The sequence below is a fragment of the Ailuropoda melanoleuca genome, chromosome X, assembly GCF_002007445.2.
Source record: "Ailuropoda melanoleuca isolate Jingjing chromosome X, ASM200744v2, whole genome shotgun sequence".
Lineage (NCBI taxonomy): Eukaryota > Metazoa > Chordata > Mammalia > Carnivora > Ursidae > Ailuropoda > Ailuropoda melanoleuca.
The window spans coordinates 70,430,218-70,455,857 of NC_048238.1; the positions used below are offsets into that span (position 1 = coordinate 70,430,218).

At 35.3% G+C, this 25,640-nt stretch overlaps 1 pseudogene; it reads left to right on the forward strand.

Annotated features, from left to right (window-relative positions):
- The first annotated feature begins 1,822 nt into the window (after nt 1-1,822).
- LOC105240955 overlaps nt 1,823-25,640 on the forward strand; it is a 67,889-nt pseudogene continuing 44,071 nt past the window's right edge.

Consider the following 25,640-nt stretch of genomic DNA (forward strand, 5'->3'; position numbering starts at 1 on the left):
AGCTCTTGTTTCTTTGTTGATTTTCTGCTTAGGCGATCTATCTATTGCTGATAGTGGAGTGTTGACGTCCCCTACTATTAACGTATTTTTATCTATATGTCTCTTTATTGTGGTTAAGTGTTGGCTTGTGTATCTTGCTGCTCCCCTGTTGGTGGCATACATATTTATAATTGTCATATCCACTTGTTGGATACATCCTTTAAGAATACTATAGTGGCCTTTTGTGTCTCTAATTGTAGTCTTTAGATTAATCCAATCTGTCTGATATGAGAATTGCTACCCCAGCTTTCTTTTGAGGTCCATTGGCATGAAAGATGATATTCCATCCCTTTATTTTCAGTCTGGATGTATCTTTAGGTTCAAAATGAGTCTCTTGCAGACAGCAAATGGATCAGTCATGTCTTTTTATCCAATCTGCAACCCTGTGGCATTTTATGGGAGCAATTAGGCCATTGACGTTGAGAGTGATTATTGAGAGATATGATTTTAATGATGCCATGTTGCCTGTAAAGTCTTTGTTTCTATAGATTGTGGCTTTCCATTCTGTATCACTCTTGGGGCCTTTTTACTTTTATAGAACCCCCCTTAATATCTCCTGTAGGGCTGGTTAGCTACCCTATGATCCAGCCATTGTACTACTAGGTATTTACTCCAAAGATACAGATGTAGTGAAGAGAAGGGCCATATGCACCCCGATGTTCATAGTAGCATTGTCCACAATAGCTAAACCGTGGAAGGAGCTGAGATGCCCTTCAACAGATGACTGGATTAAGAAGATGTGTCCGTATATACAATGGAATATTATTCAGCTATCAAAAAGAACGATTTCTCAACATTTGCTGCAACATGGAGAGGGCTTGGAGGAGATAATGCTAAGTGAAATAAGTCAAGCAGAGAAAGACAATTATCATATGGTTTCTCTCATCTATGGACATAAGAACTAGGAAGATCGGTAGGAGAAGAAAGGGATAAAGAAGGGGGGTAATCAGAAGGGGGAAATGAAGCATGAGAGACTATGGATTTTGAGAAACAAACTGAGGACTTCAGAGGGGAGTGGGTGGGGGAATGGGATAGGCTGGTGATGGGTAGTAAGGAGGGCACATATTGCATGGTGCACTGGGTGTTATACGCAACTAATGAATCATCGAACTTTACATCAAAAACCAGGGATGTACTGTATGGTGAATAACATAATATAATGAAAAGATATTATTATGAAAAAAATAAAAAACAAACAAAAAAAAACAAAAAAAAATAAAGAGTTAGTAGCTGTTTTCTTCATAGTATTCCAAAAACTGGAAAAGGAAGGAAAGTTTCCAAATAAATGCTAGGATGGCAGCATTACCATAACCTTGCTACCAAACCAAAGTCATCACAAAAACAAAAGAACAAACAAACAAAAGCACTTGAGACCAATATCCTTGATGAACATAGATGCCAGAAAATCCTCAACAAGATAATAGCACACTGCATTCAACAATACATAAAAATGATTATTCACCATGATCAAGTAAAATTATTTGGGGGATGCAAGGATAGTTCAATATTTGCAATCAATCAATGTGATACATCACATTAGTAAGATAAAGGATAAAAATTTATATGATCATCTCAATCAAGGCAGAAAATGCATTTGACAAAATTCAACATCAATGATTAAAAACACTCAACAGAGTGAGTTTAGAGGAAACATACCTCAATATAATAAAGACTACATATGAAAAACCCATAGTTAATATCATACTCAATGGGGAGAAACAGAGCTTTTCTCCTAAAGTCAGGAACAAGACAAGAATGTCCACTCTTGCCACTTTTATTCAACATGATATTGGAAGTCGTAACTGCAGCAATCAGACAAGAAAAAGAATTAAGAAACATCCATACTGGTAAAGAAGAAATTAAACTGTCATTGTCTTCAGATGACATGATACTATACATAAAAAACTCTTATTCCGCCACCAAAAAAAAAAAAACCCTACTAGAACTGAAATGAATTCAATAAAGTCACAAGATACAAATTAATACCCAGAAACCAATAGCATTTCTATATGTGGATAACAAAGAAGAAGCAAAAAAACTAAGAAAATAGTCCATTTACAATTGCATTAAAAAGAAGAACAAACATAGGAACAAACTTAACCAGGGAGGTAAAAACTTGGATTTTGAAAAGTATGAAACACTGATAAAAGAAAATGAAGGAAACACAAGCAAATGGAAAGATATTCCATCCTCACGGATAGGAAGAATTAATTTTATTAAAATTTCCATACTACCAAAGCAATCTATAGATCCATGCAATCCCTACCAAAATATCACAAAAATTTTACAGAACTAGGACGAGCTTTCTTAAAATTTTAATGTAACCACAAAAGACCCCAAAAAAGTCAAAGAAATTCTTTTTTTTTTTAATTTCAACTCAATCAGCTAAGATAATTTGGCCATGTCAGTTACAGTAAAAATGGATACTTCTTTTTTATTATGTTCAGTTAGCCACCACATAGTACATCATTAGTTTTTGATATAATGTTCAATGATTCATTAGTTGAATATAACACCTGGTGCTCATCATATCATGTGCCCTCCCTAACTCCCATCACCCAGTTACCCCAACCCTCCATCCGCCTCCCTCTCCACAACCTTCAGTTTGTTTCAGAGTCAAGAGTCTCATATGGTTTGTCTCCCTCAATGATTTCCTCCCATTAAGTTTTCCCTCTTTCCCCCATTTGTCCTCTGCACTATTCCTTATGTTACACATATGAGTGAAACATAACCTCTCCACAANCAGTTACCCCAACCCTCCATCCGCCTCCCTCTCCACAACCTTCAGTTTGTTTCAGAGTCAAGAGTCTCATATGGTTTGTCTCCCTCAATGATTTCCTCCCATTAAGTTTTCCCTCTTTCCCCCATTGTCCTCTGCACTATTCCTTATGTTACACATATGAGTGAAACCATATGATCATTGTATTTCTCTGACTGACTTATTTCACTGAGCATAATACTCTCCTGTTCCATCCATGTTGATGTAAATGGTAGATATTCATCCTTTCTGATGGTTGAGTAATATTCCATTATATATATGAACCACATCTTCTTTATCCAGCAATCTTGAAAAAGAACAAAACTGGAAGTATCACAATCCCAGATTTCAAGATATACTACAAAACTATGGTAATTAAAACAGTATGCTACCGGCACAAAAATAGACACATATATCAATGAAATGGAATAGAAAGACCAGAAAATAAACCCACACTTATATGGTCAATTGATCTATGAAAAGAAGGCAAGAATATACAGTAAAGACAGTCTCTTCAATAAATGGTGTTAGGAAAATTGAACAGTTACATATAAAAGAATGAAACCGAACTATTTCTTTTCTTTTTTTTTAATTATGTTCAGTTAGCCAGCATAAAGTACATAATTAGTTTTTTTTCCTCCTCATTAGCATTTTTAATGCCTTCAGAGATGTTTTAACTACCTGGTTCCTTTTTTTTTATTTTAATTTTTTTATTGTATTGTATTAGTCACCATACAGTTTTTGATGTAGTGTTCGATGATTCATTAGTTGCATTGACATGGATGAAACTGGAGGGGATTATACTAAGTGAAATCATTCAAGCAGAGAAAGACAATTATCATATGGTTTCACTCATATGTGTAACATAAGGAATAGTGCAGAGAACCACAGGGGAAGGGAGGGAAAAGTGAATGGGAACAAATCAGAGAGGGAGACAAAGCATGGGAGACTCTGGACACTGGGAAATTGAACCATTTTCTAACACCATACACAAAAATAAACTCAAAACGGATTAAAGACCTAAATGTAAGACCTGAAACCATAAAAATCCTAGAAGAGATCATAGGCAGTAATTTCTTTGACATCAGTTGCAACAACGTTTTTCTAGATATGTCTCCTAAGGCAAGGGAAACTAAAGTAAAAAATAAACTGATGAGACCACATCAAAGTAAAAAGCCTTTGCGCAGTGAAGGAAATTATCAACAAACAAAAAGGCAATCTATTGAATAAGAGAAGATATTTGCAAGTAATATATCTGATAAGGGGTTAATATCTAAAATATATAATGAACTTATACAACTCAACACCAAGAAAACCTAATCTGATTAGTAGTATTTTTTGAAATGGAACAGACTTGACTAGATGAGGCTAAAATGTAATAAAATATGAGTATAAAAGAACATATTAATTAACAAGGGAATTATTGTTCCCCAAAAGTTTTGTTTCAGTTATGTATGCACTTGTGTACTGAGTATTGGGATAAATTTTGTTTCTTAATATGTATCATAATAAAAAATGTTTAAAAGTCAGTATACCAAAAGGTAAATTAAAAGCATAAGACTTATTTTGTCTAACCAAATGAAATGTTCTAGTTTCTTCTGCCAATATATATATATATATATATATATATATATATATATATTAAAGATAGGGCATTTCATTTGGAAATAGTAGCTTATTTACATTTTCATACAAATACAAACATGACTGAAGACTCCAACAGTGGCTTTCAAAGAAAGTATGCTGTACACCAAATATCATTAATACTTAATTTCAAATTCTTCCACCAGCCAAGGCTTCAGTCTGCAAGTCAACTATAGTTTATGCTTTGGCCCAGTAAACTAGTAAATTTTCAAATACACATTGAATCTCAAAACATATATATGACAAACCTAGACTTCAGCATACAGTCTTGCATATAGTAGACTACAAATGCAGATATTCCCAACAGAAAATTTAAAAATCATAGACTACAGCTTGAAAACATCAACACAGGAAACTTATAGACCTCAGATTGCAATTCACAACAGCGATTCCCTAAAACCAAGGCAGTCCTCTCTTATTTTGTGTAGCATGCAAAAGATCTTCCATTTTCAGAGGGATTGAATTTAATTATGTTAATAGGATCATAGAGGAAAGATTTTTTTATAGGTTTGGAATAGAAAAATAAAAGAAATATTTATGACTCTTCATATTTCCAGTAGTGTGAAATTGTTTGCATTCAGCTATGTACATTTTCCCAGCTATTCTCTTTATTTCCTTCTCTACCTCTGGAAGACATGGACATGATCTCTCTAGTCCAACAATACTACCTGTGGCAAGTGGAAGAAAACATAAAAATTATAAATAAAAAGATAACTGGCCTATTCTACAGCTGTGGCAGTTGGAGGTTTGAGTTGAAAAGGCTCAAGTTTTGGAGTTAGACTATGAAACTTTGGGAATGTTTCCTAAACTGTTTGAGTTTTAGTTTTCTTGTTTTCAAAGTGGGGATGATGGCAACAATATGCTTGCCTTGCAGATTTTGCATGAAGATTTAATAAGATTAAGTATCTTTATTTTTTATAATTTTTATTTTGTTATATTAGTCACCATACAGTACATCCCCAGTTTTTGATGCAATGTTCCATGATTCATTATTTGCTTATATCACCCAGTGCACCATACAATATGTGCCCTTCTTAATACCCATCACTGGCAAGATTAAGTATCTTTAAAAAATATTAGTTTTCATTGCTGTTTTTGATAGGGCTCAACCGAAGTTGTTTCACTGAATTATAGAAGAACTTATATTATAGTCACATGCTCATGCCTTAACCAAAACTCTCATCTTCTAATCCTCAAGTTAAAAAATAAATGTTTCACTCATTTATGGAATATAAGAAATAGCAGGGAGAGCGGTAGAAGAAGGAAGAGAAGAATGAAGGGGGGGGATAAACAGAAGGGGGAATGAACCACGAGAGACTATGGACTCTGGAAAACAAACTGAGGGCTTCAGAGGGAAGGTGGGTGGGGGATTGGGATAGGCTGGTGATGGGTATTAAGGAGGGCATGAATTGCATGGAGCACTGGGTGTTACACGCAAACAATGAATCATGGAACACTACATCAAAAACTAAGGATTTACTGTATGGTGACTAACAAAATAAAAAATTTTAAAAAATTAATAAATGACAACTTTACTAAAGCCTTATTACCTTTTATGAACCATCCTTAGAAGGCAGACATACCACTTCCACCACATTGTACTGGTTGTTTAGAACTGCAGGAAATCCATCCATGATTGGTAATACTTAAATAAGAAAGAAGAAAAAACCTTATAGGCAGGTGACTATAACCATACAGTGGAGCATAAAAAAGTAAATCATATTAAATGAAATAATTTCAATGTTTCATTGACCTCATTCCAAATTATAGAAGCTCTATTATAGGGAGAGTGGTGTAATGTAAAGCTTTGGAATTAAAGTCCAAATATGATTTCAAGCCCTTGTTGAACATTGGGCAAGTCACAACCTCTGAAAGCCTCCAATATTCTACTTGTAGATGGAGATTAAACAAATCTGCTCTGCTTATACAGCAATATATATCAACTGTTTGGAATCAGGTGCTATAAATATATGTGATCATGGTTTCCCCATAACAACTGTACTGGATGGATTTTTAATTATCATTCTCATTTTATGAAATACACAAAACCGGTGTTCAAAGAGATTAAATAACTTGCTCAAACTTAAATAAAAAAATGTAACAGAGCCAAGATTCAATTCTAGACCTATGATTTCAAAGGACTTCAATACCATTTGACTGTAATGTAACTACTTCCATTACTGTTGTGAAGATTCTGGATGTGATCATTGTAAGAAATTGTGTATACTGTAAAGCACTATATGAATGTAAAGCATTGTTATTGCTATTGATTCCAACAGCTTAAAGGTCTATACTTTTTTATAATAGGTCTTAATCATGCTTCATGGCATACCAAGTAAACTAGCTAAACCTCAAACTCTAAGACCCAAATGTTCATATGAAACATGACTAAAAACAAACGAAATCATATTGATCAGTCCTAAATGTAGTAGTACCTAATTTTAACATTTGCCTATTAAAGCTTCATTTATCCCCTATATCTTATTATATATCACATAGAGAAGAGTAACTGTGTCTCTTATCTGTCATCATTTATCCCTAAGGAAAAAAGATTTCTGTCCTCACCCCATCACCAAATTTTCATAAATAAAACAGGATATAATTGAGAAGTCTGAAGTGCAGAGAATTAGGAATTCTACTCTTTCTCCTTCCTTTCTCAAGCCAGTTTGAATCATTTTACTATAATGCCACAGGCATTAAATGTTTGTCCAATGAAATGAAAATATTCTTTTTAGAGAGGTTCTTTCAGTAGAAAATGGATAACCGAATCCAAGGAAAATAGGAGGAAAAAAAATTAAATTTACTGTTTGGAATGTAGAACTAACAACTTTGAACCATTGCTGTATAGAATTTCTAAAACATTGAAACTCCCTTTGTTCAGGCCAGCCATTTTTGCCAGAAGACAAATGCTGAAATATGAAAAAAAGATTATTTTCCCATTATAAGGTATATATTGTGTAATTCTATAAATTCACAATAGGTAATTATCAACTGAACTTGAGTGTTTAATGTGATTTAAGCCTGAGACCCTTGCTCAATAAAATATTTTAAAATATATAGCCACTTAACAAAATAACATCTTTATCATTTTGTGGTTTTCATAATCGTGTCTCTCATCTTACTAGTCTACAGAAATCAGTACTGGTGGTTACAAATCAAAGTGTCCACCCACTTTCTCTCTCATGATTTACCTTTCACCTAGCAGAACGCCCCCTCCAATAAAATGCCTTTCATAAATTTACAACACTTAATATAATGTCAAGAATTTATATAGGACTATATAGTTTATTAAATACTTTTATATGTGTTATTATATTTATAACAAAACAATATACTTTAAATGAATATTTTTAAGCAATCATTATGAACATAAAATACCAAATTGAGACTTACCCAAAAAAGTAGATTTTAGATTGCACTTACTTTTATCACACCTTTAGTGACTAAAACAAATATTTATCTAATTTCTGTCTTCAGCAGTTTGTCCGATCGCTCTAACTGATTTATTATCATAGCTCTTAAGTTTCTTATCAGACTTAATTTACATCTTTTCTCCAAATATTACCTTTAAAATATCATTTGATACATCAAAATCCCATAAGAACCGATATTTAACCCCTTGTTTTTTTTCCATATGTAATTTCCTGGTCTTAATAGCAACATTCTTAGCACTCTATTTCACTTCACACTATGGTAGAGAGAGAGAGAGAAGAGCACACAGGAGATCACACAAGGAAAACACTTCCCCAAAGGCATTGACTATCATGAGGTCCATGCCATGGCTGATGTTGAGTCTGCCAGGCACTGCTGTGGAGAAGGAGAGGAGAAGCCCAGGAACATCTGGAAGAGGTAGCATTGCCATTCCATGAACAAAGGGCCAGCAGGTGCCATTATACTCACTTGCACCTTAGCATAGGTGCATAGACAACTGCTGAGGGCAGTTGACCTGAATACTGGATTTTTGTTGTGTTTTACTCCAAATTCCAAGCTCCTCTGCATTGATGTGCCTGCCCTTCTGGAACACACCTGCACTAGCCCCAGCATGGTGTGACCCTTCCCCAGAGGACCAGCACACGTCTGTACCACACCAGGTACCTAAAGTATGGAGTTTTAAAATTCAGCTGGCCTGCCTGGAATAAAACACAGGAGCACTGCACTGCCATTGTAGGAAGATGGTCTGGACACAGATAGGTGAAGGCAGAGAACTGGGAGATTTCTGAGACACAGAAAGGGAAATTGTTTACTCTTCGGTGAGGGCTTCCTGGACAGCAGAGGGCGTAAGCTCCCCTCTCCAGAAAGGAGGGAGGGATCTAGGACATTTACCTCCCCCACACTTTGGCACAAACTAACTTCAATAAGCAGGACAGGGCCAACAGTGGTGACATACACCACTTATACCAAGCCCCTCACCCCTATGCTCTGCAAGTGCTTCTTTGTGAGGGCAAGTGAGCCTGAGAAGCAGAGCAACAAGTTCCTCCCCCAGAAGACCAGCAAAAACCCCCTGCACCCACCAAGTATACTGACCACAGAGGGCTCCACAATTCACCTCTAGTGGAAATAGCATCAGATATCTTTAAACAAGCAGACCAGAACACACCTAGTTAAGACTCAACACACTTTGGACAAGGTCCAAACATTCCTGATCTCAGGCAAGGAGAAACTTTGCAGAGCACTGACCTGAGGAAAAGAGCATCCAAAACACAATAGTAGAGTACACAGCATACACCAGAAACATTGCCTGAAGCACCAGGACCTGGACAGTATATGACCTCTTCTTCATAAAGCCGTTACTCTCAGTATGAGGAAACATAATAGGCTTTCCTAATACATGGAAGAAGACATATCAAGACGAAATGTTAACATAGAGGAATTCATCCCAAAAGAAAAAATAAGAAAAGCCAGGGATCTAATTGAAATAGATATAAGGGATATGCCTGAACCAAAATTTAAAACCAGAATCATAAAGATATTTGCTGGTCTTGAGAAAAGTGTAGAAAACACTAGGGTGTCCCTTACCATGGAGATAAAAGACCTAAAACCTAGTCAGGCTGAAATAAAAAATGCTATAACTGAAATGTGAAACCAACAGGATGTAATCACTAAAGGATGGAAGAAGAAGAGGAACAAATAGGTGATGTAAAATATAAAATTATGGAAAATAATGAAGCTGAAATGAAGAGGGGAAGAAAAGTATTGGATCATGATTGCAAGCTTAGGGAACTCAGCAACTCCATAAAGCATAATAACATTGGTATCACAGGACTCCCAGAGGAAAAAGAGAGGGAAAAGGGGACAAAAGACAAATTATTTAAGCAAATTATAGCTGAAAACTGTCTTAATCTGGGGAAGGAAACAGACATCCAAATCCAGGAGGTACAAAGAACTTCCATTAAAAGCAACAAAAGCAGGTCAACAATATAGTAAAATTTGCAAAATATACAGATAAGGAAAAAAAATCCTTAAAGCAGCAAGAGTAAAGAAGTCCCTAACTCACAGGGCAAGACAGATAAGGTTAGCAGCAGACCTATCCACAGAAACTTGGCAGGACAGAGGACAGTATCATGATATATACAACTGGCTGAATGGGAAAAATATGCAGCCAAGACTAATTTATCTAGCAAGGCAGTCTTTCAGAATAGAAGGAGATAAAGAGTTTCCCAGACCAAAAAAAAAACTAAAGGAGTTAGTGACCACTAATCCAGCCTGCAAGAAGTTTTAAGGGGAACTCTTTGGGAAAGAAAGACCAAAATTGACAAAGACTATAAAGGAACAGAGAAAATCTCCAGAAACAATGACTTTACAGGTTCTACAGTGGCACTAAATTCATATCTATCACTAGTCACTCTGAATGTAAATGCACTAAGTTCTCCAATCAAAAGTCACAGGAAGTCAGAATTGATAAATAAATAAATAAATAAATAAATAAATAAACAAGACCCATCTATATGTTGCTTACAAGAGGCTCATTATAGACTTAAAGACACCTGCAGATTGAAAGTGAGGGGCTGGAGAACCGTATATCATGCTAATGGATGTCAAAAGAAAGCTGGAGTAGCCATGCTTATATGAGACAAGCTAGATCTTAAACCAAAGACTATAACAGAAGATGAAGAATAGCACTATAGCATAAAAAGGGGTCTATCCAACAAGAAGATCAAACAATCACAAATGCTATGCCCACAACACGTGAGCGCCCAAACATATAAATCAATTAATAACAAACATAAAGAAACTCATGGATCGTAACTCAATAATGGAAAGGTACTTTAATACTCCACTTGCAACAATGGACAGATTATCTAAGCAGAAAATCAGCAAGGAAACAATGGTTTTGAATGACACACTTGACCAGATGGCTTAACAGATATATTCAGAATAATTCATCCTAAAGTAGCAGAATACACATTGTTTTTGAGTTCATATGGGTCATTCTCCAGAACAGATCACATACTGGGTCCCAAAACAGGCCTCAAAACACAAAAAGATTGAGATCATATCATGCATATTTTCTGATCACAAAGCTATGAACCTTGAAGTCACCCACAAGAAAAAATTTGGGAAGATCAAAAATACATGGAGGTTAAAAACATCCTACTAAAGAATGAATGGGTGATCCTGGAAATTGAAGAAGAAATAAAAAATACATGGAAACCAATGAAACAGAAAACATGATGTTCCAAATCCTTTGGGATGCAGCGAAAGGGGTCATAAGAGGTAAGTATATAGCAATAGAGGCCAACCTCAAGGTGTAAGAAAAGACTCAGATACAAGATGTAAGAAAAGACTCAGACACAAAACCTAAACTTATACCTAAAAGAGCTAGAAAAATAACAGCGAATAAAGCCAAAAGCCAACAGAAGAAGAAAAATAATAAAAATTAGAGCAGAAATAAATGATACATAAATTTAAAAAAACCCAGTAGAACAAAGAAACCAAGAGTTGGTTCTTTGCAAAAAATAAAGAAATTGAAAACCCCCCAGCTGACTTATCAAAAGAGAGAGAGCGAGACGGATGCCTGAGTGGCTCAGTCAGTTAGGTCTCTGCCTTTGGCTCAGGTCATGATCCCAGGGTCCTGGGATCAAGTCTGGCATCAGGGGAGCTTACTTCTCCCTCTGCGTGATGCTTCCCTTGCTTGTGATCTCATTCTCTCTCTCTGATAAATCAATCAATCATCAATCAATCTTAAAAAAAAAGGGAGAGAAGAGAAAGGATCCAAATAAATAAAATCACATCACGAATAAGAAAAGAGAGTTCACAAACAACACCACAGAAATACTAACAATCATAATAGAATATTAGGAAAAATTATGTGCCAACAAATTGGGCAATCTGAGAGACATGGATAAATTCCTAGAAACATATAAACTACCAAAACTGAAACAGGAAGAGAAAGAACACTTGAACAGACTGATAACCAGCAATGAAATTGAATCAGTAATCAAAAATCTCCCAAGAAAGAAAAGTCCAAGGCCAGGTAGCTTCCCAGGGGAATTCTACCAAACATTTAAAGAAGCATTAATACCTAGTCTTTGCAAACTGTTTCATAGAAATTTCATAGATATAAAAACTCCTTCTATAAGGCCCACATTACCTTTATTCCCAAACCAGACAAAGACTCCAGTAAAAAAGAGAATTATAGGCCAATATCTTTGATGAACGTGGATGCAAAAATTCTCAAAAAGATACTAGCAAATCGAATCCAACAGTACATGAAAAGAATTACTTATCATGATCAAGTGATATTTATTCTTGGGCAGTAAGAGTTGTTCAGTATTCTCAAGTCAATCAGTATGAAACACCATATTAATTTAAAAAGAAAGGATAGAAACCATATGATCCTCTTAATGGATCTAGAAAAACCATTTGACAAAATACAGCATCCATTCTTGAAAAACACCCTCAACAAAGTTGGGATAGAGGGAACATACCTCAATATCATTAAGGTCATATATAAAACACCCACAGCTAATATCATTCACAATGGGGGGAAATTGAAGAGCTTTTCCTCTACGATCAGGAACAAGACTGGGACCTCCACTTCCACCATTGCTGTTTAACATAGTACTGGAAGTCTTAGCCTCAGTAATCTGATAACAAAAAGAAACAACATAATATAATAAAAAAACATTAAAAATTAAAAATTAAAAAAAATTAAAATCAAACACTGCAATTAACGCTCAAAAAAAATAAAACACACATGGAATTGTTCTAGGAAAAAAAAAGAAAACAACAGGCATTCAAATTGGGAAGGAGTAGTCAAACTTTCACTCTTTGCAGAGGACGTAATGCTTTAGGTAGAAAACCCAAGGAACTCCACCAAAAATTTGCTAGAACTGATACGTGAATTCAGTAAAGTCACAGGATAGAAAATCAACACACAGGGGCGCCTGGGTGGCACAGCAGTTAAGCATCTGCCTTCGGCTCAGGGCGTGATCCCGGCGTTATGGGATCGAGCCCCACATCAGGCTCCTCCGCTATGAGCCTGCTTCTTCCTCTCCCACTCCCCTGCGTGTTCCCTCTCTCGCTGGCTGTCTCTATCTCTGTTGAATAAATAAATAAAATCTTTAAAAAAAAAAAAGAAAAGAAAATCAACACACAGAAATCGGTTGCATTTTTATACACCAATAATGAAGCAGCAGAAAGATAAATCAAGGAATTGATCCCATTTACAATTGCACCAAAAATCATAAGATACCTAGGAAAAACCTAACTGAAGAGATAAAAGATCTGTATGCTGAAGAGTATAGAACACTTATGAAAGAAATTGAAGATGACACTATGAAATGGAAAGATATTCCATGCTCATGGATTAGAAAAACAAATATTGTGAAAATGTCTATACTACCCAAAGCAATCTACACATTTAATGCAATCCCTACCAGAATTCCACCAGCACTTTTCAGAGAGCTAGAACAAATAATCCTAAAATTTTCATGGAACCACAAAATACCCCAAATAGCTAAAATAATGTATAAAAAGAAAAGCAAAGCTGAAGGTATCACAATTCCAGACTTCAAACTATATTACAAAGCTGTAGTCATCAAGACTGCATAGAACAAACACATACATCAATGGAACAGAATAGTGAAATCAATGGAACAAACATCTATGTGTCTGGCACCAAAACAGACACATAGATCAATGGAACAGAATAGAAAACCCAGAAATGGACTCACAACTATATGGTCAAGAAATCTTTAACATAATATAAAAAAAATTAAAATAAAAAAAAAGAAATCTTTGACAAGACAGGAAAGAATAGCCGATGGAAAAAAGACAGTCTCTTCAACAAATGGTGTTGGGAAAACTTAACAGCCACATGCAAGAAAATGAAACTGGACCACTTTCTTACACAATACAGAAAAAGAAATTAAAAATGGATGAAAGACCTAAACATGAGAAAGGAAACCGTCAAAATCCTGAAGAAGAACACAGGCAGCAACCTCTTTTACATTGCTTGCTACAGCTTTTTACTAGACACATCTCTGGAGTTAATGGAATCAAAAGCAAAAATGAACTACTTGGACTTCATCATGATAAAACCTTCTGCACAGCAAAGGAAACAATCAAACTAAAAGGCAACCTTCAGAATGGAAGAAGATATTTACAAATGACTGATATTTGCAAATATCTGATAAAGGATTAGTATCTAAATTGTATAAAGAACTTATTAAACTTAACATTCTCCCCAAAATAATCCTGTTAGGAAATAGGCAGAAGACATGAATAGACATTTTTCCAAAGATGACATAGATATGGCTGACAGAAACATGAAAAGATGATCAACATCCCTCATCATTAGGGAAATAACATATGAAAACTACAATTAGATATCACCTCACACCTTTAAGAATCACAAAAATTAACAACACAGGAAATAAATTTTGGCAAGGATGCAGAGAAAGGGAAACTGTCTGAACATTGTTGGTGGGAATGCAAACTGTTGCAGCCACTCTGGAAAATAGTATGGAGGTTCCTCAAAAAGTTAAAAATACAACTACCCTTCTATTCAGCAATGACATTACTAGGTATTTATCCAAAGGATGCAAAAATATTGATTGGAAGTGATACATGCATCCCAAATTTTATAGTAGCATTATCAATTATAGCCAAGTTATGAATAGAGTCCAAATGTCTATTGACAGATGAATGGATAAAGAAGTGTGGTATATATATACAATGGAATATTAGCCATCAAAAAAATGGAATCTTGCCATTTGGAATGATGTGGATGAAGGGAGAGTATGTTTTGCTAAATGACATTAGTCAGAGAAAGACAAATACCATATGATTTTACTCATCTGTGGAATTTAAGAAACAAAACAGATGGATATAGGGGGTAAAGGAAAGAGAAAAACTATAAAATAAGACTCTTAACATAGAGAACAAACTGAGGCTTGCTGGAGGAGAGTTTGGCAGGGGAATGGGTTAAATGGGTGGTGGGTATTTTGGAAGGCACTTCTTGCGATGAGCACTGGATGTTTTATGAAAGTGATGAATCATTAAATTCTACTCCTGAAACTAATATTGCACTATACGTTAACTAAACAGAATTTAAATAATAACTTAAAAAGAATGAAGTCCAGGAATAATAATATGCAATCTTTAGTTTTTTCAGAGTTTATTTCTCTATGTCTAACTATATTTAATCTTTGAGTAGAGACTTTGAAATGTGCTCAGCACAGCAGTTTGCTAGCTTTCAAATAAAGACATGTGATCAAGTTTTGTCCTACTATGGGTTCTTTGTGCCAAGTACTAAGTGTGAATACCTTGACAAAGTAACTTTTTTATTCAAATTTCCCCTCATCCTACTGTGTTTAGTACAACTAGAATATAACCAGCACTCAATAAATGCCTCCTAAATTTTAATTCTCTAAATCATGAAATAATTTTATTTATTTTTTATTTTTTAAAAGGTTATATTTATTTATTTGTGAAAGACAACATGAGTGTGAGGGGGCAGAGGTAGAAGAAGAAGCAGACTCCCCACTGAGCAGGGAGTCTGATGCAGAGCTCAATCCCAGGACCCTGAGATTACAACTTGAGCTGAAGGCAGACACTTAACTGACAGAGCCACCTGGTGTCCCAAAATCATGAAATTATTTCAAATCACAGTCTGGATTTCTGTTTTAAAGGTTAAAGTGAATCCCTGAAGTGGCCAATGGTTGGTGCCTATCCTGGGAATAAAGACCCCCCTAGATCGTCTTGGCATCTCTGCCATTGAGTAATAGTGTACATATGGTCATAATAAATCTTATCCATTACATCAGTGTTGGATATTGAACGTTTAGTTCTCTATTATAATTTGAGATCTTTGGTCAAGAGCTACTACCTAACTGAGGACTATTCTTATTATAAGACCAGGCTCAGGGGCAAACTGTCATTCATACTTTAAAGTGAACACAATTAAAATGGCAACAAATGATTTATATGCTCAGTTTCCAAAACAGAACAAGTTTTCCAATGGCTACAGTGTGCCTGTTTGTGGAAAATAGGGGCAGGGCGTGCATAAATACATCCAATAAAAACTTACTTCTGCCAAACTACAAAAAGGACACATGGGAAAACTTGTATTAAAAAATAATAATAATGGATAGACTTTAAAATAATAATAAAGAATAAAGAGATTAAGGTAAGGTATTCTGGTAATTCAATATGAAAAATACAAGGAAGAACATGAAAACTACTTTTAGTTTTGAAAAAATGAGCTGGTACAAATGAGGGAAAATCACTTGTACTTAAATACTGGAGTTAAATTGACTGTCAACTACTTTAAGAAATTGTCACTTTTAAACAGATCAATAGTGACTTTGGATTGTTTTTCTGAAGTTACAAATTATAATTACCTTAAAATATTTCTGCCATGCATGTAGTGTTTAGAATTTAATAAGACCTAATGTTAAATAAAACTTTAAAAGAGCAGCATCATGAGAACCTATTACATATTAAATCTTATCAAAAGTGAGGACCCATTAATAAATTTTACATGATCAGAAAAATTTTATTTGGAAGATTTTGTGTCTTCGAGTATGCACCTCAAGGAGAGCAAAGGAAATGGGAATTTTTTCAGAAAGTCTAGCTTAAAAATATGAATACAGCTAGTCTTCTATAAACATAATCTAAACCAGTGCTTCTCAAACTACCCGTGGTAAAGAGCAGTTAATTTTCCAAATCTCCAATTTGTTCCAGACCAAAGTTTTATAAAATATAATAAAAATAGCTAAGAAAATGGAAGAGAAATAATAAAAATATATAAAAGACATGCCTATATTGTTAATATTATAGATTCAATGCACATTAAATTTCTTAATCAAATTGCTACAAAACTTTCTAAAGCTTACTTTCAAATTCTCTACCTGGGTACTCACAATCTGTATCCTTTATTTAAAACAAAAATAAAGAGAAACTTTTAGGGAAAATATACTAATACAGCAGAAAGACAAACAATTAAATCAACTGAAACTTTACCTACTGAAAACACTTTATTTTAAGGAAAGACTGCTCTTTTCTGAAACTTAGGTGTAAAAAAGCCATTTGTTTTGCATAATGTATAAAATACTCTCTATAAGTACAAAACTTATAAGTATAGACACACACACACACAAAATATTTCTAAGATCTTCTCTAACTCCTAAACATTGCAACGTTAACCATATTTGCATCCATCAACTATCTGGGTTAAATTTATATTTTTATACTAATTGTTTTATAAAATTATAATTATAAAAATATCCTCCTTAAATGAGCTTTGATTTTCATTTATAAATATTTACTGATGGACCACTATATGCCAGGCACTATGTTAGGCTCTAAAGCTCAGCATGTCAAACCTCACTTTAAGTACTGTTGGTGGAATGCTAATAAACCTTTTATGCTTATATACTCTTTTCTGCCAAAGATACGATAGGTGAGGCCATCTCCAGTTTCATTACAATAAAGTATGGATTATTACAAGTCGTAAACTGGTTTATTTATTTTATTTTTTAAAGTTTTTATATAAATTTCAGTTAGTTAACCTACAGCGTAATATTAGTTTCAGGTGAATAAGTTAGTGATTCAAGGCTTACATACAACACCCGGTGCTCATCACAAGTGCACTCCTTAATACCCATCACCTATTTAACCCATCTCCCCTACCCACCCTCCCTCTGGTAATCATCTACTGTAGCAAAAATTATATAAAAATATTTTCTTTATCAAAAAATAAGATACAGAAAATTTAGTAGATTATTTATAGTGATAAAAAGCCTGAAAAGAGGAAGAAAGCAATTGAATCAATTACTTGTTGACAAATTAATGTATCACCTAAGATAATCAGTAAAATGGGTATGTTTATAGAGGAGATGAAACAGTTAATGACATGATCTTTTAAATTAAGATATGATCTTTATTATGAAAACAGATAAATGCATGTGAGACAAATCATTAACACCAGACAGAATATAATTGAATGTCAGCTTATATTATTCAGTCAATATATGCTACAGGAGATCTCTGAGGGTTCCAGTTTGAAGGCTGGAGCAGTCAGTAGATGAAACTCAAATTGGATGTTGTTTAGATATTATTTTAATAAGAAAGACTCTTCTACATTCCACTTTATCCCCAACACACAGATACACACACACTCACTAAAAGGGTCTTAGTTTTTCTTTTCACATTCTGTAAAGTTCATAGGAATACATGAGAAGCCAGACATGTAAAATATGTTATTTTTGAAGAGAATTTTCTGATTCCCAAAGTAGCTGTCAAGACTTCTAAGTATTTTGGGTAACAAAGAATGAAAACAGATAGATATACTAGTAAAGCTTAGTTGGTTTCTGACATGAAGCATGAAATAAAACTTTACAAAGTGCTCATAAATATTGCCGGTACTGGACAGGCTATTTGCAAATATCCTTACATCTCCAACTGAACAACTATGGGTCTCTTCAGCACAGTTCTCTGTAGTTAACTTTAGGATCAAAAGCACCTGTAGGCAGACAAACAAGTTTGAAGAAAATATGCTCAAAATCTTAATTACAAATGATTATTTGTAAAATATTTCAAATATTTTGAAAATTCAACGTATATGCAACTAGATGGGCATATATTTATTATGCAGTATTCGGTATATGCACGGCAATAATTATATATTCAGCTATAAATCCATGTTTATTTAGAACACACACACACCCCTTCACATGCTTATTATTTTCATTTTTATATTTCTACACTTCAGAGATTTTTCCATGAGATGAATCAGAAGTGTCAAAGCATAGTAATACAGGCTACTCACATGCAGCCTAATTACCATCTATGGCTATGTCCATAAGCTTAAATCAGATGTAACAAAGGTTCATTATTTAATCCTATTAGCACAAGCACCCATTCCCAGAGCTCTTTGAATAATAAAGATCTCTTTTTGTTCAGTCTGCATCTATCACTGCCAATCAGACTATATTGTTTGAATGTCACTTTACTTCTCTTTCTGTAAAACATCACAAACTAAGCCAAAACTCAAGTATTTTTGTCCTTTTTTTTTTTACTATTTTTGTAGTGGCTGGTGGCATCAGAATTATTTTATTCTATCAGTTTCTTTTTTTACTCTTCTTCATTTTTTATTTAAATTCTAGTCAGTTAACATACAGTGCAGTATTAGTTTCAGGAGTCATTTCATAAATTGTAAGTCATCTTCGATTTCTCTCTAGTCTTAATTACTTAGCTATCCTCAATAACAAATCTTTTGTATTCTTTACCCTGATGACACTTTTGTTGGTTCTCCTCTTTCCTCTCAAATAAACTATCCTTAGCCTTCCAGACCTACGTCTTTTTGTTAACATTAAAAGCTTATATTCTATATGACTGTTTTCAGTTCTCTCATTTTTATACACTCTTCATTGGTAAACTAATTCAAGAGCAAAGACTTCAATAAAAGTTATATTCTGATGATTTCAGTTTATCTCCAACACAGATGTTTTCTTGACTTACAAATTTGGTTTATGGAAGCACTACAAATCTACTCAAAACTTTCTCCACTTCCTAAATCAATTTATTGACTGAGCTACTCAGTCTTTAATCCTAACTTGTTTCTCCCTCTCACTACCCTCAGTATATAATTTCTATATAATAGGTCACAAATCTTTTTAATTTTGCATCAGAAATGTGTCATTTAGTCACTCTTTACTTCCACTGTCACTGACACCATGTTTAACTGAGAACCTAATTTAATCCCAACTTGGAAAATTACAACTGCATTTTAGTTGCTCCCCCTTTATTTTTTTTCGAATTTTTATTTAAATTCTAGTTAGTTAACCTATAGTGTAATATTGGTTTCAGGAGTAGAATTTAGTGATTCATCACTTACATATAATACCCAGTGCTGATCAAAAGTGCCCTCCTTAACATCCATCACCTATTTAACCCATCCCCCTGCCAACATCCCCTCCAGCAATCCTCAGTCTGTTCTCTATAGTTAAGAGTCTAATAGGGAGATTGTTAGGAGAAGGAAGGGAAAAATGAAGGGGGGGGGCAGGAGAGGGGGAGATGAACCATGAGAAACTATGGACTCTGGGAAACAAACTGAGGGTTTTAGAGGGGAGAGGGGTTGGGGGAATGGGCTAGCCTGGTGAAGGGTATTAAGGAGGGCACGTATTGCACGGAGCACTGGGTGTTATATACAAAAAATGAATCATGGAACACTACATCAAAAGCTAATCATGTACTGTATGATGACTAACATAGCATAATAAAAAATTAAATAAAAAATAATAATTTTAATAAAAAAAAGAATCTCTTACAGTTTGCCTCCCTCTCTTTTTCTCCTTCCCCTATGCTCATCTGTTTCTTAAGTTCCTCATATGAGTAAAATCATATGGTATTTGTCTTTCTCTGACTGACTTATTTCACTTAGCATAATACACTCTAGCTCCATCCATCTCATTGCAAAAGCATTTTATCTTGACGAGGTCCCAATAATTAATTTTTGCTTTGGTTTCCCTTCCCTCCAGAGATGTGTCTAGTAAGAAGTTGCTGCAGCTGATGTCAAAGAGGCTGCTGCCTGTGTTCTCCTCAAGAATTTTGATGGTTTCTTGTTTCACATTTAGGTCTTTTATCTATTTTGAATTTATTCTTGTGTATGGTATAAGAAAGTGGTCCAATTTCATTCTTCTGCATGCTGCTGTCCAGTTTTTCCAACACCATTTGTCTGTCTTTTCACTATTGGATGATTTTTTTTTTCCTGCTTTGTCAAAGATTTGTTGACCATATAGTTATTGGTCCATTACTGGGTTTTCTATTCTGTTCCATTGATCTATGTGTCTGTTTTTGTGCCAATACCATACCGTCTTGATCACTACAGCTTTGTAATATGACTTGAACTCTGAAATTGTGATTCCTTCAGCTTTGCTTTTCTTTTTCAAAGTTTCTTTGACTATTTGGGGTCTTTTCTTGTTCCATACAAATTTTAGGATTGTTTGTTCCAGCTCTGTGAAAAATGCTGGTGGAATTTTGATAGAGATTGCATTAAATGTGTAGATTGCTTTGTCTTCTGCATGTTAGTAAAGCCTGTTATGTTTCCTGCTCCTGAGAGTAATAGCTATATTAAGAAGAGGTCATATAATGACCAGGGCCTGGTGCTTCAGGTAGTGTTTCATGTGTATGCTGTGGGCATTCTGCTGTTGTGTCTTGGCACTCATTCCCACAGGTCAGTCATCTGCAGAGTTTCTCCTTGCCTTCAGTGTGGAGTGTTTCAACCTTATCCAATGTGTGCCAAGTTTTAACCCAGTGTGTTTTGGTGTGCTTGTTAAAAGGGTCTAGATCCAATTTCCGCTAGAGCTGAAGTTTTGCAGTACTCTAGTCAGTAGACATGGTACGTGCACATGATTTTTGCCTGTCTTCTGGGGGAAGAACCCACTGGTGCTCTGGCTCTCAGTCACACTTGCCCTAGTAAAAGAGCATCTGCAGAGCACAGTGGGGCAGGGTCTGGTGTAGGTAGCTTACTCTTGCACTTGGGTGCTATGCTGCTCACTGAAGGCTGTCTGTGCTGATGAGTGGGGAGAAAATGTTGTCAGCCAGCTCTCTTATACCTGGGGTGGGGAGTTTGCACATGTCTTTGTTCAGGAAGGTCTCACAGAAAAGCAAACAATCTCCCCTTGTGTGTCCCAGGCATTCCTCAGATACCGACCTTCACGTTGTCTGTGTCTGAGCCTACTGACCACCCAGAGGTACAGTGTTTCTGTGTTTTATCTCAGGCATGCTGGCTGGGTTTCAAAACTCTAAAGTTTAGAGACCCAACATGGAGAAGACCCACATTGATCCTCAGGGGAAGGTCTTACCACACTGCAGATGTTGCTGATTTGTCCCAGAAGGGCAGTCACGCAAACTTGCAGGGGCTTGAAGTTTATTATAAAGTACTATAAAAAAGGTGACATCCAGGTAGCTGCCTTCAGCAGGTGCCTCTGATCTTATGCAAATGAATGGGGCAACTCAGTGTTGCCCATGGGATCTTTTGTCCCCTGAGAGGCAGTGCCACCTCTCCCAAATGCATTCCAAGAAGGGAAACTCTCTCTCCCATTATGACCCAGGGGATCCTCAGACCATACTGTCAACTCCCAGACCTCTGCCCTCCTTCTGCACAGGAGTACCTTTATGACCACCAGGTTCCACCCTGGCAATGGTGCAGACTTTACAGCTTCAGACTTGAGCTCTACTGTTTGTAAAAACTCTCAATAAACAGCCCTTCCCATTCTCCCAGTCAGTGGGTTTGGGGAAGTGTTTTTCTTGTGAAATCCCCTGCTTGCTTCTCTCTCTCTCTCTCCTCTCTGTGACCAGGGCTCCCTCCCCTCTCCAGCATCTGTGATTATTTTGTCTCCCAAATCATGTCTCTGCACTTCCTTCCTTCCATGATGTGGTCTCTTTTCTCCTTCTAGCTATGCAGTTTGTTCTCTCAGTCCTCAGATTTTGTGGGTGAGCAGAATGATTTGATATTTATCTACCTGTGTTTGAGCATAAGGTCCCCTTTCTACTCTGCCATCTTAACTCTTCTCCCCAAAAGCTTCCAATTGACCCCTTTTAATCCACCTTCACATTTTATCCAGAATTATATTCCTAAATCAGAAATTTGATTTTATCACCTCTTGTTCAACTCCTCAAATTATCATTGATTTATCTTTGTCTCTAAAATCCAAATTGCTTCATAAGGTCCCAAACTTCCTCTCCCCATTATATCTCACTTATCTAGAGTGCAGTATATATAATTTGAGGAAAATATTGAGATTAGAAGATTAGAAGATTAGAAGATTTCTTTTATACTTTAAGGAGATGAAAGTTTAATCAGAGATAACTCAAGCAAGAAGAGATGTCAGTGTGAACATCTAGTGCTTTATAATGATCTGAGGTGCTTCATTGCTCAAGTGTAAACTATGGGAGAAGAACAAGGGAAAAGACATTGTTAATGCAAATAATGCAAACGTTAAGAAAGGTATATCTGCCTACTCATTCATCTCTTCAAAAATAGTTATTTAATACCAACTATTGTTCTAGATGCTTGCAAATGCAAAGGTAAATAAGACGATGAAAATTCCCTTAAGGGACTAAAAAAGCAAACATATTAAAATATATATGCCTGTAGAAGTAATGGATTTGCTCCCCTGCCTTAACCAACAAGAAAATCTGAAAAAAAAAAAGAACAATTGTTTTAATAGATAAGCATCACAGAAGAGAGATCCCTGAAAGAAGGGAAATATGTGAGGTAAGGTTTAAGATTACATGAAGGAAATTTTCAAACAGCAGCATAGGGAGTGGGAACTTATACATAACACAGCAATCTCAGTGAGTTGAAGAGAAAGGGCTCAGAGTCTAGGGGGCCAATGTGGCCAGGATTTGGGGGACAAAATACTAAAGAAAAAGAACTTTCACAGAGAGAGAACTTTGAAAATATCAAGAGGGTCTTTTGCTGAGTAGTGCACTGTGCAAGCATGGAAAGGAAACTACTTCAAGCCAAAAGAAGAAAAATTATAAAGCATTAGGCTGAACTATTCTCAGGACTCACAGAGAAACTGGGAATAATTTATCCAGAGTGAAAATCACTTGTAATACATGTGGCATCAGGTATAGTACTTAGAAGGGTAAAGTCTTAGCTGAATTAGTTCTAGGCTAAAAGTTTCAAATGATCTGGATCAACAAAGATAAAAAAAATTTAAATGGTGTGAGATTAAAAACAAAGAAATTCATTCATAAAAAAGATAAAAAAATATTAAATCCAAAAAGATTAAAGTAAACTCAAGTACTTTAGCTCTTATCAAGCAAAGTTTAGCACTATTTAAAGGAATATAACAGAATGTAACGCCCAACAATGTAGAGTTTACAATGTCTGTCATTCAATTAAAAAACAAAAGGCATGCAAAGAAGCAGGGAAGTATAACATATAACTAGGAGAGCAATCAATTAATAAAAACAAATCCAGAAATTATGGAGATGACAAACTAATTTCAAAGTAAGCAGAAGGAAGAAAATGACAAAAATCAGAACAGAAATAAATAAAATACAAATCAGAAAATAAGAAAAGACTAATAAAACAGAGAGCTCTTTTTTGAGATGAACAAAACTGACAAACAATAACTAAATAAGAAAAAAGAGAGAAGTTTCAAATAAAAGAGTTCAGAAATGAAAGAGCAGATATTATAATGGAGAACACAGAAACACAAAAGTTCAAAACAGACTACTATGAAGAACTATATGCAATAAATTGGATAACTTAGAAATAGATAAATTCCTGGAAACATACAACCTATGAGGACTGAATCATGAAGTAGAAAATTATCATATGGTTTCACTCTTATGTGGAACATAAGCAATAACACAGAGGACCATAGGGGAAGGGAAGGAAATCTGAACAGGGAGAAACAGAGAGGAAGACGACCCATGAGAGACTATGGACCCTGGGAAACAAACTGAAGGTTTCAGAGGGGAGGGGGTGGGGGCATGGGGTAACAAGGTGATGGGTATTAAGGAGGGCATGTGTGGTGATGAGCACTGGGTGTCATATGAAAACAATGAAGCATGGAATACTACATCAAAAACTAATGATGTACTACACAGTGGCTAACTGAACATAATAAAAAATGGCATTACAGCAGCTGTAAAATAAAATAATAAAATAAAATAAAATAAAAAAGAGGCTTTACTCTTTGCATTCCCATCATCAATGTATGAGCTGCATCTGCTCAGCATTTGGTATTGTATTTTTAAATTTTATCTACTCTAATAAGTATGCTGTGGGGGCGCATGGGTGGCTCAGTCAGTTAAGTGTCTGCTGTTGGCTCAGGTAATGATCCTGGAGTCCTGAGATTGAGCCCTGCATTGGGATCCCGGCTCAGTGGGGTCTGCTTCTCCCTTCCCTTGCCCATGTTTTCTCTCTCTCTCTCTCTCTCTCTCTCTCTCTCTCTCTCTCTCTCTCAAATGAATAAATAAAATCTTTTAAAAAAAGAAAAAAATCTGAATAGGCCAATAACAAGTAAGGAGACTGAATTAGTAATCATATATCTCTCAGCCTAGAAAAGCCCAAAACCAGGTGGTTTCTCTGGTGAATCCTAACAAATATTTAAAGACTAACAATCCTCAAACTTTCCCCAAAAAATTGAAGAGAAGGGAGCATTCCCAATTCATTTTAAGAGACCAGAACTACCTTGACAAAGCCAGATGGGGCACTACCAGAAAAGCTACAGACCAAATCCCTGAGGAATATAGATGCAAAAATCCTCAACAAAATAGAAGCAAATAGAAGTCAACAGCACATTTAAAGGACCAAACACCACAAGCAAGTGAGAAATATCCCTAGGATTCAAGGACAATTCAACATACACAAATTAATTAATGTGATATACTACATTAGTAGAATGATGATGAAATTCATATTAATATCTCAATAGATGGTGAAAAAATCATTTGATAAAATGCAGCATTCTTTCATGATAAAAATGCTTAACAAATTGGGTATAGAAGGAACATCGCTCAGTACAATAAAGGCCATATATTAAAACTCCACAGCCAACATAATATTTACTGTTGAGAAGTTGAAACCTTTCTTCTAAGATCAGGAACAAGAAAAGGGTTACCACTCTAAACACTCCTATACAATGGGGTACTGGAAGTCCTAACCAGAGCAATAATGCAAAATAAATAAAAGGCATCCAAATAGGAAAAGAAGAAGTAAAGTCTTTGT